The 5,277-nt window shown below is 47.9% G+C and overlaps 1 long non-coding RNA gene across 1 annotated transcript; it reads left to right on the plus strand.

Annotated features, from left to right (window-relative positions):
- The first annotated feature begins 6 nt into the window (after positions 1 to 6).
- LOC106735342 (uncharacterized) lies at positions 7 to 572 on the plus strand. The gene is made up of 2 exons (XR_001370686.2): positions 7 to 155; positions 403 to 572. It is a non-coding gene; the product is annotated as an uncharacterized LOC106735342 (long non-coding RNA).
- The last annotated feature ends 4,705 nt before the right edge of the window (positions 573 to 5,277 follow it).

Consider the following 5,277-nt stretch of genomic DNA (forward strand, 5'->3'; position numbering starts at 1 on the left):
CCTCCGCCCGTGTACCCACGCACCTCCACGCTTCGGCAGCGCCCCTGGCACCACTACGCTTCCCAGTGTCCCTCCGCCGCCAGGCCTAGTGTGAGCGCACTGCCGGGGATGAGAGTGGTTCGGTTCGGTTCCCAGCGAGCGCTGAGGCGCTGCAGGTGCAGAGCGCGGCCCGCCGGCTCCGGGCGGACGTGCGGACGTAGGGACGCGGGGGGGGCGCGCGCCGGGAGGGGCACCCGGGCGGACGGACTCCGGACCCCCGGAGAAGCCGCGGTCTTGGGCCGCCTGGCTCACGGAGGTCCCAGATCGCGGAGTGCCCAAGTTCAGGGGCTTCCCTAGCCCGGACGAGGCCCGGGGCAGGTGAGGAGGTTAGGCCGGGCAGGAGTGACCTGAGCTTTGTTGCAGAAACCCAGAAGGTACCGGCCCCCAGGACGACATGACAGCGATAAAAACGTCCTGAGACCAGTCCAGGGAAATACTGTGGCTGCACCGAGATTGCCAGCCGGCAGTGGAGACAGGCAAAATAACGGCCCTGTTAGCTAAAAAAATAAAAATCATTAAGACAGTCAAAGCAATAGGATTCTGAAGTCCATTTTGTTATCAATACATTTTAAAAATCATAAATCACCGAGGGGACCAGCAGATGGAGTAATGGTTACGTCGCTGGACTCCAACTCCAACCACAGTTCAAGTCCTGGACCCTGCGGTTTGAAACTCAGCTGGGCATAGGTGTGTGTTTGCCCAAAATCCAGGGAGAAGGGGTTGCGATGTGGCTATCCCCCTGCGGGGATGGGGGGTGATTTCTCGCTTTCTCTCTGTTTCTGGGGATCGCATGTACCCTATGGCAACAATCTCAAAGGAAAAAAATCATAAATTATTGAAACAAAGATCTGGGTACCTGCAAAACAAATACTTTTAAACCCTCTCAATACTGGAAGATACTTGCCAAATTGGGTTAATTAGTATATAAGGGAAAAAATTAAAAGAACAGGAAATAAGCATTTAGCAAACATTTTAAAGAACTTTCCTAAACCCAGATCAGAAGGAGTCGTCTGGGAAAGATTTGTAGGGTAAAATTCCAGAGCTGTTCTAACACCCTCTCATTTTTTTCAGCATGTTTCTCATTCAGTGTTGTCCAGGATGTGGAAGACAGGCTTCTCCCATCTCTTCCTATCCCATCATAGCACCCACATTACAAAGATTCTGGGTACCCCTTGGCACCCTTTGTTCCAAGGATCCCACAACCTCTCAGACTCTCAGGCTCCGCCCATCACTCTAACCTGTGATGGAGCCCTAGAACGTAAATGAAATTCTATCATTTCCTGCTCAAAACCTGTTGAGGCTTCCCATTGTACTACAGGAAATCCAAGCTTATTATCTCAGAGCCCTAGGCCTGGACCACTTCCACCTTCCTGTCACACTGGCTGCAGGACCCTCTCCCTACCCTCCATAGGGACTTTGCACATGCTGTTTCTGCTGCCTTCCCCCATCTTCCCATGGATCTCTCTTTACTGTTATACCTAGCATAAGAGTGAACCTTTGCCTGGCTTTCTTCCTGATGCCAGCTTCCAGTGGGCAGGGGGATCTGCTCTCCCACGTGACAATTGACATGCTTGTCCCATGAGTCCTCCTCAATCCTCAGGACTGGACAGAGGCACCAAGGCCACAGGCTTCTGTCTCTGGGAGATGATCTGGGTGCCTGTCAGGCCACCCTTACATCCTGTACTCCCCTCTCCTGAGCCTTGGTTCACAGCCCGGAAGACCCTGACTTAACAATGAAAGCTGGCCTGCATGTGTGAGGCCCAATGCCTTGATTGTCTCCCCAGCCACAGGGGAGTGCCATCCCTCCTCCTGGTGAAGCTTCCCTCTCCTGTGAAAACTTATTACCTAGGACATGATTGGGGACCTCCCCTTTCCTTCTTTAACAAAGGCAGGTTTGTGCTCAAGGAGCATCCTGGGAACTCAGCATAACCTGTTTAAGCAGACCAAGCCGATGAAGTGCAGAAGATGTCCACTGAGCCCCAGAAGACCAGATTATGTCTGTCTATTCAGAAAGACACCAACCCCTCCCAGTCTGGTCACAGCACGCAAACTTCTTTAAATAAGGAATTTGAGAATTTTTCTAGTGCCAAAAGTTAATATCAAGGTTATTTACTTTTTCTGGATAATCCTTCAGCTTTTCATTATTCTCAGTGCTGTAAAATGTTCAGATTTACATAATTTTCTTGTTTTTATCATAGGGCGCATGTGCTCGCCAGAGAGAGACCATGAGAGGGAAAGTGAGAAATCAAGGCTGTGCTGCAAGCTCTTCTCCATTCTTCTGGGATTTAGGGCACACACCCAGCATGATTTTCAAACCACCAGGTCTGGGACTCAAACTGTAGGGAGTACAATGCCTTAACCACTATGCACTGGCCGCCAGATTTACATAATTTATAAAACAATAGTGTGAAAATTGATGCCTAAAAATCTTGCTATAAGGCACTTGCTCTAAGTGGCTCTTGAGAAACCATAGTCTGGCTCCTTTGAAAGAACTTAAGACTCAGCTTCTGGTGGAACAAGTGTGTCTGGAAGTTCTTATGTTCCACAACCAAACACGCGTGTATACTCCTACTCCCACTGTCACCAAGACACAGGCATGCCAAGCATTTTTGGGATTCTCTTTTGGCATGGGGCTGCAACAGAAGGAAACTCAGCAGGAGTCAGGAGAGTCCTAGGGACAGCAGAGCCCTACCAGTGAGGCCTGGGAGGAGATCATGAATAAGGGGACCCAGATACAGGCTGATGGGAGGAGGTGAAACCCTGCAGTGATCTGCCAAAAGAACATCTGGAAATGTGTACCATAGGCACAGGGAATAAAGGGCTACTGCTCGAAGGCCCAGGTGGCAGCAGGGCCTGCAGGGTCAGGAGCTTAGGCTTTGATACTTGGCTGCTGGGAGGGGACAGTGTAGTATTGGGGTGACAAAGTGGGACCCCACTACACTTTCCTGTTTCCAAGTCTGTGTAGACAGTGGAAGGAGAGGGCTAGCAGCATCTGAGAGAAGCAGCCATAAGACTTGCCATAGGATGAAAGAGCTGGGGGCAGAGGTCCCTCCATACTCCACAACTGGAGGAGGGCTCTGATTTATAAGGGAAAACAGATGGGTTTATCAGGGGAGAAATTCATGGGTCTGGCTTGTATGTGTTGAATAGAGAAGGCATCCAGATGGTCAACTGCATGACAAACTCCACGGGAGATGAGCCCATAGAGGTGGCTACCTGCACACGGGCAGCCTCAGGACAGAATAAAGGCCCTCTCTAGTAGGATCCATTGTTCCCACAATGCTATCTTCTAATGCAGCTAGAGCAGAACTCCAAGGGATTTCTCAAGCACAAGAATGGATGAGAATAGGCCAGAGGTCTGGCATCTCCTTGCTCTACTCTGCTGCCCCCCTCCAAAGGCCTTGTGTTTTATCAGGGCTTCAATCTGGCCCTCATGCCCTGCCCCACCATCCTGCTTTGTTCCAAGTGCTGCCTTCGCAAGCTGGGGCTACAGCCGCAGAGCTTCTGTCCCCCACGCAAGGTGACTACAGCTGAGATTTCTTGCCCAAATATAACTACTTTGCCCACGAAGGAGGCTCAGCTTCCTGCACACACAGCTCTGGGGCTCACTTTCCAGCTCTCCACATGTGCCCCGCATGCCTCTTACTTCCGGCCCGTGATGAGATGGTGCTGTCAGCCCTCTGGGGTCCCTGGGTCTGTTCTGACTGCTGAGTGTGCCTGCTTGCCCATCCTCATGCCTAGGCCTACTGTGCCTACTTTTGTTCTGTGAAGGATATGACCAAGAGCTGTCGAAAGAGTCACCTCAATAGGGAAGCCAGAGACCTGGGCACTGGGTCCAGCAGTGCCAGCCTCAGCTCCTATGTGGACTCTCATTACATCCTTTGGGAACACCTAGTGCTGGGGAGAAGCTAAGTCTACAGAGACCCATGAACGTTTTGGGTGAATGAATGCCACTTCATGTCAATGAACTTTAACTCACCTATTTATGAGAGTCTTCTCTGTGCCAGTGTGGGGGAAAAACGCCTTTCCAACAGAACACACAGGTATGAAGGAGGAAGAACACTGTGTCTGTTCCTCTCTGTCAACCCCGGTTCAGAGAATGAGGGGCAACCTCATCGCTAACCTGTGACTCTGACATGCGACCAAAAGCTTGAAGGTTACCAGTCTCTATCTTCAGTATTCATGCCCAAGAAAAGCCATACCATTCCTTCCTACAAATATATCATAAAAATGCCTGCAAATGATAATATATTAAAGGAAAACCAAATTATCACCTATCTACCCACAGGGGGGAAAAAAACAGTGGAATAATAAAGTGATTAACAGGTAAGCTTGAAACAGAAATAGACAAATACCTAAAATGTTTTAATTAATTTTAATTTATGAATAAAAATTATGTATATTTATTGTATACATGTTTTAAAATATGTATTTATATTGTGGAATGGCTGATCGAGTGAATTAACATATGTATTACCTCACATACTTATTTTTTGTGTGGTGACAACACTTTAAATTTACTCTTTTGGGACCAGCAGATGGCTTAATGGTTAAGTCACTGAACTCCCATGTAGTCGACCATGGTTCAAAGTCCTGGACTTGGCAGCTTAAAATTCATGCCAGGCGTGTATGTGTGCATGCCCAAAATCCCAAGAGGAGAACGGAGGAGAAGGGATTGTGGCATGGCCACCCTCCCTGGGGGGTTATTTCTCCCTTTCTGTCTCTCTTTCTTTCTGCTATACATTTAATTGCCAAAAAAAAAGAACTATTTGCTGCTGATAATGTACATAGTAATGTCTTTGTCTTGACTGATATGCATGGTATTCATGCTGGAAAAAGCAATGTTGTACATGGTAGAGATATATAGTGATTAAATGTAAATTAAAAATTTTTTTAAATCTACTGTCTTGGTGATTTCCAAGTATAAAATACATTATTAGTAACTACAGTCACCATGTTGTACAATAACTATGTTGAGCTTATTCCTCCTATCTAACTGAAATTTTGTATCCTTGGTTTTGTTTTGTTTTAGTTTTTCTGTAGGGTGTATGCATTTATTGGAGAGAGACAGAGAGAAAGACAAAGAGACAGGGAAAGTAAGAAATCACCCCCGGGGGATGGCCACACTATAATTCCTCCTAAGACAGAGAAAGTAAGAAATCACCCCCGGGGGATGACCACACTATAATTCCTCCTACTCCTTTCTCCTTTCTCTCAGGATTTGGGGCACACATGCAC

The sequence above is a fragment of the Tupaia chinensis genome, unplaced genomic scaffold, assembly GCF_000334495.1.
Source record: "Tupaia chinensis unplaced genomic scaffold, TupChi_1.0 Scaffold000360_1, whole genome shotgun sequence".
Classification (NCBI taxonomy): Eukaryota; Metazoa; Chordata; class Mammalia; order Scandentia; family Tupaiidae; genus Tupaia; species Tupaia belangeri.